General features: G+C 38.5%; 1 long non-coding RNA gene across 1 annotated transcript; it reads right to left on the bottom strand.

Moving 5' to 3' along the window:
* Positions 1-1,576: 1,576 nt before the first annotated feature.
* LOC148720257 (uncharacterized) lies at positions 1,577-3,431 on the bottom strand. Its single transcript, XR_015993358.1, has 3 exons — positions 2,761-3,431; positions 2,181-2,267; positions 1,577-1,746 (listed from the first exon to the last, which is right to left on the bottom strand). It is a non-coding gene; the product is annotated as an uncharacterized LOC148720257 (long non-coding RNA).
* Positions 3,432-15,036: the final 11,605 nt, after the last annotated feature.

Here is a 15,036-nt window from a genome sequence, read left to right as displayed (position 1 = left end):
GCAAGAAAACAAACAGAAGCTTCCACCAATCTTTTGACTAATAATCACATGAGGAATTCGTCACCGCGTTTACCATTTAAATTGCATCAGAAAATTGTTACATAAATGATAAATTTATCCCTTCCTTTATTTTCCTTCTCGATCGATCATGTTCCCTTTAGCATTGTCATAAACGTTTTTAACACCAGAGAACAATTGGTTGAGGGAATTACAACATGAAGAGTTCAGTCACCTACGGAAACACGAAAGCTTGTTTGATAACAAAATATTTTACTTGTCTTTTCGCATACAAGACATTGGAAGAAAAGAAATTGTATCACTAAGTTATAATATCCAGGACTGATCACTCAGATTTGGTTGGCGAAAGGAAGAGAACAAAAGTAGAATGTAAGAGAAAGAAACAGCAGAAATTGTTTGTTCGCGTATTTTTTTTGCTCGTCTTTTGTTTTGTTCTAGTTTTGCCGGCGACTAAACGGAGGTGAAAGAGCCACAAAAGGATATCAATTACATAGTTGAATACAAATATTTTAAAATAATTTTGCATTTGTGTTCAGTGGTGTTGATACGTTAATTTTAAATCGTTATATACATTCGAATACTGGGACTGATTGACATGAGTTTGACATCCTTACCTCGAATCTTCGGATCAATGCTGCCATCTGGGCACGGTACACGAAATCGAGTACAACGAGGACGTTAAAAAGAACGAGCGCGTTCTACACGAGATCGAGTATAACGAGCACGTCAAAAAGAACGAGCGCGCTCTACACGAGATCGAGTATAACGAGCGCGTTGAAAAGAACGACCACGTTAACCTTAAAATCCAGTACAACGAGGACGTTAAAAAGAACGTCCTCGTTTATACGATTTCATCGTATGGTTCAACGATCTTTCGTAACATCGTGCTCGTTGTCGAAGAACGTATTCTTAGACAACGAGCACGAATCAGATCGTTACGAATCAGATCGTTGACGATCTAATCGTCGACCTTGAATCGTGTCAACGGAGCAGAAGTACAGAACGTGGGTTCTACGAAATTCCAGTTAATATCTCGCTTTATTTTCAAATCAAAATATCTCTGTGCAATTACAGAACGTGGGTTTTATGAAATTTCAGGTCAATATTTCATTCGATTTTCCCGTCGTAATATCGTTAGATAACCCACAAAAGTAGGAAATAGAGTGAATAGGGCGGGAAAAGGAAGAATGTAGCTTATAGTATTTGATGATGGATGTTATAAGCGATTATTTGGGAAAGAAAGAGAAAACCACAGAAGATGATTCTTCAAAGACCAGCATTTTATTAAACATTGATCCCTAGGTATTGATCCTTAGGCCAATTTACATCTGCACGTTTTTCTTGATAAGATTTTCCCTAACAGGTTTTTTCCAAATATTGTACATGTTCACGGAACAACGCATGACGGGTAATTGCTCGACAAAACCCCTTTTGGGAAAAAAATTCTATGCTTGTTTTAAACTAGCAGAGAATTATTGCATCAATTAAACTATCAACAAAATCAATGTCTAATTCTCTCCTTTGCGACTCTCATCGTGATAAAAAAATTGACACATGATACTTCAAAGTTATCTTTATTTAATTGTTTTCCAGCCTCAGGAGGATTTGTTTGTCATTTCCAGCAATATCCCTAAATATTGCACTTGGCGGGACTCTAACTGAGACATTTTCTCCACTATACATCCGGACGACGACACCAGCGTCTCTTTCTTGGGCAGTGAGTATGCTCTGGTTTGAAAAATAAATACAAAACATATTATATTTTTGCGTTTTATTGAAAACAACATGCAACAATCATCATAAAAAAACATCCACGAGGCTCGTAATGGTATAGGCGCAACTTGTGACGATTAAAAGTTCTAACAGGTACGGGCATTCATTACGATCGCTATAAATTCAGAGATTCCTAGCTCAAATAAAATAATTGTTGAAGGTCTAAGTGGATAAAATGTGTCAGTTTAAGAACTGAAAATCGAGTACCATCAACATATCATAAGGGAGGAAATTCGTGAAATGAAGCAATCAGTAGGCATCCGAGTAGGATCAACTAAAATTACAGATTGGAGCTCACAACAAATCTTCGTCACAGCTTCTGAAATATGCAGGGCTGTATTAAATTACTGAATACAAGGTACTGAAAATATTACAATCAATTTGCTCACCTCAACGCATCTTGAATTGTCTACTGTCAAAATGATTATGTTTCCAGAGGGTTTGACCACCTTCACGGAGATATGATGTTTTTGTGTCTGAAAGAAAGTATTGTCAGTGAGCAACAGATTGTTACAAGTAGGTCGCTTGATTAATTTTGTTGAAATTTTGTTTTCATTTGCATAAGGTTCTTTCTTGACATGCTTATTACTTTTCAAGGAAAAAAACGGGGGGCCGTGCTAGTGCTTCAGTTACTTGTTATTTAAGCCAAGATAAAGGGTGTTTCTACGACGCTATAGTGTTTCTATGGTAAGCTGTTCTTCCATGCGTATATAAATTGGTAGTATGGATACATCAAAATAATATAGCTTGAAAATTCTGGAAACCTGAAGCAGCCACCTCAATTTGACTTTTCTGCGAATACTCCCATTTCGACTCCGCGTGGTCCTATTTTGTCCAAACCTTCGTTTTGTGTTAGAACTCTCGCCATACATAACTCACCTTAAGCTTAAATCTAACCCAGATACAGTTGTTTACGCTTCTATGAAAAATATGGGATACTCTGATAGAAAGTAAGTCTTAATAAATTACCTGCGGAAAAGAACAATTATATTCGAAAACAGCGCATCCAACTGCTTCTATTTCTGCTGCTGCTGCTGCTGCCGTTGCATGACCAGCTGCTGGTGGTATTACTGCTACTGGCGATGCAAGCACCTATCGGTACAATTAGTTTATATCAATGTAGAGCTTTACACTCAACCATAAGAAAAACAAATGTCGGCGAATCTTTCTCGAAAACAAAATGAATCTGGTATTCTTATTTCGTGGATTTAAGCTTGCGGGAAAAAGGTTGGATGGTGAAGCCATGGCATTAAGTTATTACAGAATGTCAGTGTTGAATAATAACAATAATAACTCTTACTCTCTGCTTCTTTCACATAGCGACCTAGTACATAACCCGCGCATACATTTTGGACTCTTTGCAAGCGCTTTTGCTGACACAATGGCAATGGATAGAACACTGTACTAGCATAATCTAACTTAGATAGGATCAAACTCTCTACTAACTGCTTCTTCACACGGAACCGTGGTAGGTTACGTAACTTTTTTAGCACGGCCAGGGCTCCATAGCATGACGTTACTAGTTCATTAATATGAATATTCCAAGTTAAGTGTTCGTTAACATGGACGCCTAGCAGTTTGGTGTGTGTCACACATTCCAAATTCTCTCCGTTACACGAAATGTCGACTGATGGTGTGTGCAAACTATGCACAAGTGCCATTTGTTTTGTGAACAGCAGCATCCACTTTATTTTAGACTCATTCAGTGCAAGATTGGAGTCGCTTGAGTGCTTTCCTATGGTTGGCGAAATGGTGCAAAATTCAGGAACGTTGTGTACATTCACATTCACCAACACATTGATTCACATTCACGATTTATATTTTGATTCATGAACAAAAACCGTCCACATTCAAGATCGCAAAATACATGCACATTAAAATTCATTCACATTCAGGTACACTCTATTCAACAATTTTATTTTCATTCAACGATGTCAATTTCATTCCAGAGTTTTTATATTTCTTCCGCAACTTCTGCGCAGCAACATTTGCGCATTACGTTACACGATTAGCATGGCTCCCAGAGCCCACAATATTTCGATTGATGACGATGGCGGACGAACGGGCGGAGAGTATTTCAACCTCTCTCTTCAACTGGGAACAACTCTTTTCAGCAGCATGGGATGTTTTGGATGAATGTAAACGTCTGTGGGGTACAAGCAATATTGATTTAAGAGAAACTATCCAGATCAGGCTGGAAGCCCTTATACTTTCCCTTCAACAAATCTTGCCGTTTCTTACAAGAAACTCTAGCTGTTGTAAATTAAATATTCAGAAATATGTGCCTTTTACACATGTTGCATGTTGCTGTCCGAATCAGTGATCTTGTTCGATTGAGTAGACTCTGTACTCTGCTTCGTCCATCTTGAAAATTACACATTTCGTCACGAACGCGTCTTCTTATGTTCTCTTCGATATCCTCGTTCGATATCCTCGTTCGATATCCTCGTTCGACCCACTCGCCATAATGTTTTCAGTACATTGCCGCCAAAAGACGGCGCCTATTGACGTAATGCGCAACTGTTGCTGCGCAGAAGTTGCTAAATGGACATCGTTGAATAAAAATAAAATTGTTGAATGGAGAGTTCCCTGAATGTGAATGAATTTTAATGGCATGTATATAACGATCTTGAAAGTGGACGGTTTTTGTTCGTGAATGAAAATATAAATCATGAATGTGAATCAATATGTTGGTAAATGTGAATGTATACAACGTTCCTGAATTTTGCAGCATTTCGCCAACCATACTTTCCTAGTCAAGAAATCGCATTGTTCATATCATTAACATTTGGTCCCAGGTAGGCTACCTTCGTGTGTAGAAAAAATGTAGTATCATCTGCATACTGGTAACATGGGCAGTCAACTTCTTTCTGAAGATCTGCTCCGTACAAGTTGAACAGCACCGGACCTAGAATAGATCCTTGAGGTACCCAGAACTCCACATAGGCCAACTCAGATAACTTATCGTCTATTTGAACAAGCTGGCGTCGTTCACTAAGGTAACTCAGTACCCACCAGAGGAATGATTTTGAAAATCCCATTTCCAGGGTCTTAGTCATCATCACGCTCATGTCCAACAACAGCCGAGTCAACCAAACGCACTGAACATGGCGCGATACAAAAAGGCAGAGTACAGTGCACTGTGGACGCAGTTAGCATTGGTTGTTCGTTATTCACCATATTTGGCAATTGTAATCACTTACTATAAAACATATTCATCACACTAAGTTGTCATAAAGGAAGTAGCAGTTTTCTTAGCTGACTTTAACTCGACTTTAAAACCGTTTTTTTTAATGCTGGAAGATTAGTGAAGTAAGACGAGCAGTGAAGCAAACAGTCAGACAAGCACTTTGCTGTGCATGGAGTTAGACCGTGCTCGAGTTATGTTTCTATAAGTATTTTCAAATCTGAGAGTCATAAAGTCACGATTATAACATGAGAACGCTCGTCAAATATGATATTCCATAGGAAGAAATGATAAGCTCAAATAATATTGTTGTTCGAGGTTTGTACAGAGCCTGTTGTACCCGTTCATTTATGTTTTTTTACGTTGTGAATATTTTCCCCTGTGAATATTTTCCCCGTTAGTTTATGGTTTTTCAGGGGATTTATGTCAATCATCCTGAAATTACATTTTAACGGCGAAAAAAACGAATTCAAATGAGGAATAAAGTCAACTTTACAAGTTAATTCATTCAAAGGGTCGCATTATATCTAGCACGTCGCTAATTTGGTTTAATTTCTAGTTGTTCTTAAGTTATGTTTGGTTTTATGTAAACCACTTTCGAGAGGTTAACTATCCCTATCTTTCCATTCCTTTTTCGTTAAAGTCATTTTCACAATTTTTTTTGTAGTTCAGAAATGATTGCCACAAAGAAAGAATATTTCTACTTAAGAACGAGTTTGTGAAAATGAGGCTCCAGGCCTCGAACAAGCAGCCGTTGTTACCATGGCAACAAGGGTGCTGCAACGTTTAAAAAGGGCATTTTTGTGCATCCCCCCTGAGTGCCTGACTGCATGCAAAATTTGAAGTGGGGTTTAAAATTTTCATTTCTCAAGATGGTTGATTCTTACAGAGGCACGTTCTTAATTATCTACCCTCGCAGAAAAAGACAGCTTATCCCAATAAATTGCCTGTTCCATCACTACAAAAGTGACAAAAGGGAAGTACCCTTATTCATGTTGTATTTTCAAACAGTAATATAGCTGATGTCTTTGTGTTTGCCAAGGAATTTTACTTTCGTGCTAATTTGTATTTGAATTCACATTCACTTATTGACATAGACATGGCCGCCCACGTAGAATTGTCTTGTAGTTTAGCTATGGTCGCCATTTCGAATATAAGAATTAATGAATTTCGATTCCACGTTGATGAATAAAATAACGGATTTAATGTTGAGTTGAGAACTTTTTTCATTTTCAGCTTGCCGAGGCTGACTGATTACAGTGTCAACCTCTCACAAATAATATGGCACTTAATAAGCTCCTTTGCATCTAAAGTTGATCCAGGTAATAAGGGTTTGTTTGTCGCACTGTAAGAAAAGTCAGTAATATTAAAGAATAATGTTGTAGTTCAGAATAATGTTGACTGACAAAAATGACTTTTTTTTTTACACAACGGACACTTTTCTGACGCCTTTTAAACGAGGAAGTCTTCCTGTGATTATGGTTGAAAAAAGAAAGACTTCAGTGATCGTTTCTATTTGACAAAACATTACTCATGAAACTCGCATATAATTGCTTATCAAACCTGTTACAAAGTAAATAAAGGTAGAGTAAGGGCGACATCAAATTACTCAGGAGGTAGAACACAAACGAAAACATATTTGGAACTCCTAAGCATCCCCATTTTGATGTATGGACGACGAAGATTATTGATATTTTTCCTACTGAAGCGTTAATAATGAGTGCTGCCCGTAGGCTAAGTAGAGAGGGATTGTGGGTCGCAACGTGAAAAAATAGCGTTACAGGTGTCTACATATATTTGCTTCTTATTCCTATTGCACTCGTGATATACCTGACAAGCTAAAGCGACAAATATGGGCTTTTTTTGACACAACAGACAATTTTCTCTGTGACGTTCTTCAAACGAGTAAACGATGAAAACTCTTTATCTGATTATTATATAGGAACAGAGTAAGGTTTCAGTGATCGTCGTTGAGTTGCTGTTTGGACGAAATATTTCGCGTTGCGCTCACAGATAACCTCAGTCCAAGAAAAAGGAAACGAGTTCAGAATAATGTTGACAATAATTATCACTAGAGGTGGAACACAGGCGAAAACATTACAAGAACTACAATGCTCCCCCTCTCTGGTTGGTGTGCTTCAGCAAGAATTTAAAATCTCTTTCTTAACAATCTACATTCTCCTTTCCATCACAGCATTTCTTGCCAATTTTCTTACCCTCGTTTCCCTTCGCAAAGAAGCTTCCCTTCATCCGCCGTCCAAACTCTTGCATCGTTGTCTGGCAGCAACTGATCTGTTGGTTGCTCTGGTTAGCCAACCTGTCTATGCTACTTATTGGATGTGTGTGGTTAAGGAACATTGGAGTCTTTGTCGATACGTACTTCACTCAGCCTACATCACGGCCTATACATTATGTGGAGTGTCTTTGATGACGATAACAGCCCTAAGTGTAGACAGACTTCTCGCCCTGTTGTTGGGGCTAAGATACAGAATAATTGTAACTTTTAAGCACACATACAGCACTGTAGCTACCTTTTGGATTGTATCTACCGTCATTGCTTTATGCTTAACATTAGTTTACCGTATAGTGAGTTGGTATGGGCGTATAGTTACACCATCTTGCATTGTTATTTCAGTGGCCTCGTATATAAAAATTTTTCGGGGTCTCAGTCATCATCAAGCTCAAGTACAAGGTCACGTCCAACAACAGCCAAGCCAATCAAATATACTGAACATGGCGCGATACAAAAAGGCAGTGCGCAGTGGACCGTGGGTGCAGTTAGTAGTAGTTGTTTGTCATGCGCCATACTTTAAAACATATTCATCACACTTAGAGGTAGTAAGGGATTTAGCAGTTTTCTTAGTTTACTTTAACTCGACTTTAAACCCGTTTCTTTACTGCTGGAAGATTAGCGAAGTAAGACGAGCAGTGAAGAATTTAAGAATGCGTCTAAAACGGAATTAACTATAACCGATTGTTTCACAGTTTTTTTCAGTTTTAAATCGATCGATTTCCTGAAATTACATGTTAACGGCGAAAAAGGAATTCCAATGAGGAATATTTTTAACTTTATAAGTTAATTGATTCAAAGGGTTGCAATACATCCAGCAGGTCGCTAATTCAGTTTCTAGTTGTCCTTAAGATATATTTGATTCTATGTCTATCACTTTCGAGTGGTTAAGTGTCCCCAACTTCCATTCTTTTTTCTTTAAAGTCATTTGATAAAGCGTTCTTTGTAGTTCGGAAATGATATTACCAACAGGGAGAATATTTCTACTTAATTATCTGCTCCCACAGAAAAAGACAGCATGTCTCAATAATTGCCTGTTCCACCACTAAAAAAGTGACAAAAAGAAAGTTCACTCATTTATATTGTAATTTAAAACAGTAATATAGCTGGTGTGTTTGTGTTTGCCAAGGGATTTGACTTTGGTACTAATTTGTATTTAAATTAACTTTACTGATTGATATAAACAGCCAACAGCCGCCCACATATAATTGTCTAGTAATTTAGCTGTGGTCGCTATTTGGAATACAAGAATTAAGTAAATTTCGATTCCACGTTGATTTAACGTTGGGTTGAGAACTTTTTATCATTTTCGAGCTTGCCGAGTCTGATAATGTTTACAGTGTCAACTTATCACAAACATGGCATTTGATAAGCTCCCTAACAAACTCCCTATAAACTCGATAAACAGGTAGATCGAGAGGGTTTGTTTGTCGCGTTGTCCCATATTGTTATTTCATACCTGATGTAGATGACAAGTTTAAAGAATAAAATGACTTTTGACACAACAGACACTTTTCTGACGCCTTTTGAATGAGGAAATCTTTCTGTGATAATGGTTGAAAAAACGAAGATTTCAGGATCGTTTCTATTTGAAAAAACATTACTCGTGAAACTCACAAATTATTCCCCATACAAAAAGGGATTGTAGAGTGCACTTTTAGCGCAGTTAACAGTAGTTTGTTAGGCACCATACTTTGTAGTGTCAATTGAAATCGCGAACAGTAAAACATCTTCATCACACTTCATACTCGTAAGAGAAGTTGCAGCTGTCTTAGTTACTTTAACTCCACTTTAAACCCGTTCCTTTACTGCTGGAAGATTAGTGGAGTGAGACAAGCAGTGAAGGAGACAATCAGACAAGTACTTTGCTGTCCATGGAGACCATGGAGTTTGACCTACCTCGAGTTGCGCTCGATCGTATTATTACTTTCAGTTCGAAGCTGACCGACAGAGAACCCTAGTCAATTAGATTTTTGCTTGATGTCTGTCGATGGTATTTTATAATTTCCATTTAGGTAAAACGGCTAAAGGAAAGGCGTCATTTTTTAAAAACATTTTTCATGCTTCCAAACTTTATCATGAAGACACCAATTCATAATCGAATAAAAGAAGTGCCCGCATTACACTTTCATGTTTGTCAATATAAGAAATACCCTGGTCCCAGAGGTTCTCTTCTCTCTACCAGAGTACGAGAATTTGGCGCGAAGCGCCGACCAACGAGCTGTAAAGCAGCGAGCGGAGAGAACTTCTGGTCAGGACCGTTGAGAATCTCACTTTCATGCCACCAAGCTTCGGGTGACAGCCATCAATCACGCCTCTTTCCGACAACCAATCAGAGTAAAGTATTAAAATACCTCTGGGGTTAGGTGTAGTGTTTTTACTTGTATCTGGAGTGGGGGTGGGGAATATATTTTGTTTCGTGGCCGTATTTACGATATCTGTCAAAATATTTGCTACACGTTCCAAATGACAAGCTCGCATGTAGTACGAGCTCCAACAAAAACCCCGATTAAAATCTACTTCCCTCGGGCAAACGATTATTGCCGATTTTGCAACGAAAAAGTCAAGATAAATGGCTATTCTCAATTGAATATTTTCACCGAGAAGAATCGAGATTTTCTGCGCCGCTTTAGGCTTTTTGTGAACGCCAAAGTTGAAAACAATTCCAAGATCTCACAAGTGCTCTGTAATAAGTGCTACAGGGCTCTCCTAAAGCATGAAAAGGCACTCAGTCGATCCGAAGAATTACAAGAGTTCAGGAATAAATACAAAGAAGTAAACATAGATGTCGGAGAATTGACGCGACGCAAGAGATGTGCGAAAGATTCTCCTTGTAAATCACCGAGAACCGCAAGAACACCGAGTTCACCAGCGACGAAAACATTTGAAGTAAAAGAGAGATTATTTCCACGACTAATGATAGTGCTGAAAGGGACGAAGAAGCTGTATTCGTAGGGCAACCTCGGAATGCATCATCTACGGAGGTGAGAAGTTTGCAGTCATTGTATGTTGCCAGAAGTATGTGAGAATATTATTGATTTTATTTGCTTCTCTTCTTAGGTACGCCTTTACTATCCGTCTGGTCTAGTTAAGAAAATAGTTAGCGCAAAAAATGGTTCCAGCATTGTAAGACAAATTTGTTCACAAGAATACAATGGAGTGACAAATTCTGTGTGGAAGCATCCCGAACTCAAGACTAAGATAATCGACAAGATCTACGTGGAGATCAACAAAGAATCAAGTGCACTGTGCAGCACCAAAGATTCATCGATACTGAGAAAAACGAAAGCAAGCGATTTGATCGAATTTTCAATTTCTGCGCTAATTATTGCATTCCGAGGTTGCCCTACGAATACAGCTTCTTCGTCCCTTTGAGCACTATCATTTGTCCTTGAAATAATCTTTCTTTTACTTTTGGAGTTGCGAACTCGTTCAAATGTTTTCGTCGCTGGTGAACTCGGTGTTCTTGCGGTTCTCGGTGATTTACAAGGAGAATCTTTCGCACATCTCTTGCGTCGCGTCAATTCTCCGACATCTATGTTTACTTCTTTGTATTTGTTCCTGAACTCTTGTAATTCTTCGGATTGACTGAGTGCCTTTTCATGCTTTAGGACAGCCCTGTAGCACTTTTTACAGAGCACTCGTGAGATCTTGGAATTGTTTTCAACTTTGGCGTTCACAAAAAGCCTAAAGCGGCGCAGAAAATCTCGATTCTTCTCGGTGAAAATATTTAATTGAGAATAGCCATTTATCTTGACGTTTTCGTTGCAAAATCGGCAATAATCGTTTGCCCGAGGGAAGTAGATTTTAATCGGGGTTTTTGTTGGAGCTCGTACTACATGCGAGCTTATCATTTGGAACGTGTAGCAAATATTTTGACAGATATCGTAAATACGGCCACGAAACAAAATATATTCCCCACCCCCACTCCAGATACAAGTAAAACACTACACCTACCCCCAGAGGTATATTAATACTTTACTCTGATTGGTTGTGGGAAAGGGGCGTGATTGATGGCTGTCACCCGAAGCTTGGTGGCATGAAAGTGAGATTCTCAACGGTCCTGACCAGAAGTTCTCTCCGTTCGCTGCTTTACAGCTCGTTGGTCGGCGCTTCGCGCCAAATTCTCGTACTCTGGTAGAGAGAAGAGAACCTCTGGGACCAGGGTATATAAAAAAGCGTAAGAAACAAAATTAACCATCAGCGGTTGTTATAGAATTCTTTCTCAAGTCGATAGTTTTGCTGAAATGAAATGTTAAAAGGGAAAAACGAATATTGAATTAAAAATATAGTCGAAATTTTAAAAATATTAAATATTTTGCTTTGCATCTAATCTGATACTGGTGTATTAGTTGTCTCCAAGTATTCTTGATTCTGTTTCAACCATTTCCTAGCTAGCGATTAACTGTTCCTAACTTTCACTTATTTTTCTTTAAGTCGTTTTACAAAGTTTTATTGGAGTTAAAAATTAACCAAAATACAGGGAGAACATTTCCAATTATAATAATCGGCCACAGAAAACAGCAGCATATCTAATTACTGTACATTTCACCACTTAAAAAAGTCGCAGAATCGAAGAGTTCTCCTATTGTATTTTCAAACAATTATATAGCTGATGTCTTCGTGTTTGCTAATGGACTTGACTTTAGTGCTAATTTCTACTTAAATTAGACTTTACTGATTGAGATAAAGAGCTAATGGCGCCCCAGTTATTATGGTTTACCATGCGGTTAAGCGGAGTCACCTTTCAGAATAACTAGAGAAAAGAGCAACAATTTGAAGGAAGATTGCTAGGAAAAGAATTTCGACACCTCAAATCGGTAAATTGATGCATCCTTTTTACAACTGAGTGACTTGTTCGGTTTGTCTCTCGGCTATTTCTGCGTCGGTGAATAAAAGAATGGACTAATATTAAAGCTAAAATAAATGTAGAGTTTAAAGAAAATCAGTTATGTAACAAAAACGAAATGAAGAATTTGGTATTTGATAAAACCCCGTGCTCAAAACGAGGCCGAGTGTGTCGCGGCTAGCTCAGTATGTGGTCATTAAGATATGAAGCACGCAGGAAGTCTGGAGAAATAGAAAGATGTGCGAGGGTTGCTGGAGACGTAACCAAGAGCGATCATAGTTTCATAAATGATAAATTTATCCCTTCCTTCATTTTCCTCCTCGATCAATAGATTATCATGTTCTCTTTAGCATTGTCACAAAAAAATCGTTGGAGGGAATAACAACAGGAAGAATTCAGTCACCTGCCGGAAACATGAAAGCTTGTTTGATAACAAAATATTCTACTTGTCTTTTCGCCGACAAGACGTCGGAATTAGTGATAATAATTTTGAATGACGTTTCGACCTCGCTGAGGTCATGTTCAAGCTGATGAAAAGGAAAATTTTTTACATAAATGTACTAAATTCAAGACGTGGGAATGATAAAGGCGATAAAATATGGAAATATGTAAACACTAGGCGTAAAATAAAAGTGATAAAATTGCAAAGGAGACGATACGAATAAAATTTTGTCAAAGACGAAACGAGGTGAAAGAGCCACAAAAGATTATCAATTACACAGTTGAATTCAAATATTTTAAAATAAGTTTGTATCTGTGTCCATTAGTGTCAATGCATTAATTAGGAGGCAGTGTGGCCGAGTGGTTAGAGTGTCGGACTCGTAGTCCGCCGCTCCCGGGTTCGATTTGTTTCACGGTAGCCCCGAGTTCAGATCCCTGGCCACGCTTGTAAGTAGCCAACTGGTTTGCCTCCGGCCAGTTGGGGTTTTTAATGATGTTCTTAACGATGCTATGTTCAATTTAGATTATTTGTTTCACTTGTTTGAAAGGACCACCATGGAAACTACTGGTTCACCAGTAATTGTGTTATCCTATAAAAATTTTTTTTTTAATTTTAAACCGTTATATGCATTCGAATACCTGGACTGATTGACATGGGTTGGACATTCTTAGCTTGAATCTCCTTTACTTTTAGCTTGCTGAGGCTGATAATGATTCAAGGCTCAACCTTACACAAATGATATGGAGAGTTGATTAACACCCTATCAATGAAACTAGGTCAGCTTGCTAGGTGGTCCTCGTTATTAGCACTGCGGCGCGTCGCTCCTTCGCCCACAAGTCGTGTTGCTCAAGGCCTCAAACTTATTCACTCCTCTATTAACTATGCTCAAGGCCTCAAACTTATTCACGAGCCAAGTAACTCTCAATGAAGCGTTAATATCGAGTGCCTGACCGTGGACTAAGTAAAGAGGGATGGTAGGTCGCAACGTGAAAAAAAGTAATGTTACAGGTGATTTTGTATATTTGCCTCTTATTCCTATTTCATAAGGGTTGCACCTGACAAGTTAATTAGACAAATACAGGCTTTTTGACATGACAGACAATTTTCTCTGTGACGTTTTTCAAACGAGTAAACGATGATGACGAAGTCTTCATATGATTATTATGTAGTGGCTGAGTAAGGATTCAGTGATCGTCGTTGTGTTGCTGTTTAGATAAAATATTTCTCGTTCCATTCACAGCTAACCTCACTCCAATAGAAAGGAAACAAACACAGATTAACGTCGACAACAAATTTCAATAGAGGAAAACAGGCGAAAACCTTACAAGAACTTTATTGCTCCCCCCCCCGGTTGGTGTGGTTCAACAAGAATTTAGAACTTTTTTCTTAACAATCTACATTCTCCTTTCCATCACACCATTTCTTGGGAATTTTCTTATCCTCGTTGCCCTTCACAAAGAATCTTACTTGCAGCCGCCGTCCAAACTCTTGTATCGTTGTCTGGCAAAAACTGATCTGTTGGTTGGTCTTGTTAGGCAGTCTCTCTACGCTACTTATTAGATGTCTGTGGTTCAGGAATACTAGGGTATTTTTCAATATGCATTTGGTAGACTGGTAGACGCAGCCACCATCACAGCCTGTGCATTATGTGGAGAGTCTTTGATGACGATGATGGCCATAAGCGTGGACAGGCTTCTCGCCCTGCTGTTGGGGCTGAGATACAGACAAATTGTAACTTTGAAGCGCACATACATCTTTGTAGCTACCTTTTGGACTGTATCTAGCGTCGCTGCTTTATGTCATACTTAACAATTATTCCACGAGCGCGCGTTGGATATGAGATGATAGATAGCCAACGAGGCGCGTAGCGCCTCGTTGGCTATAATCATCTCATATTCAACAAGCGCGAGTGGAATAATTGTTTTATTAAAAACGCCCCCAAGAACTGAATTATTATTTTGTGAGAAGAAACCGGATTGTTTAGCTCCCTTTTGATTTTAAGCTGACGCGAACGCTTACCATATTTGTAGATTATGGTATATTGGCTCATATACCATAATGGCTAAGCCAATAAAAAGTCTTAAATTGCATTATCCAATGATCCAGTTTTTAATAAATTAGATTACCGTATAACCATTTGGTCTGATTATATAATTATACCATCCTGCCTTTGACTTCGAATATAAAAATTGTTCGGGGTCTCAATCAGCATCAGGCTCAAGTGTAAGATCATGTCCAACAACAGCTGAGCCAATCAAATACGCTGAACATGGTGCGATACAAAAAGACAGTGTACAGTGCACTGTAGGTGCAGATAGCATTAGTTGTCTGCCAAGCACCATTCTTTATAGTGAAAATTGTAATCGCTAACAGTAAAACATGTTCATCACACTTAATAGTCGTAATGGGAGTAACAGCTCTCTTAGTTGCCTCTTTAAACCCATGTCTTTACTGCTGGAAGATTAGTGAGGTAAGAC

This window comes from Stylophora pistillata, chromosome 11 (assembly GCF_964205215.1).
Source record: "Stylophora pistillata chromosome 11, jaStyPist1.2, whole genome shotgun sequence".
Classification (NCBI taxonomy): Eukaryota; Metazoa; Cnidaria; class Anthozoa; order Scleractinia; family Pocilloporidae; genus Stylophora; species Stylophora pistillata.
The sequence above is the reverse complement of the archived record's forward strand: the minus strand, read 5'-3'. Positions and strand labels throughout refer to the sequence as shown.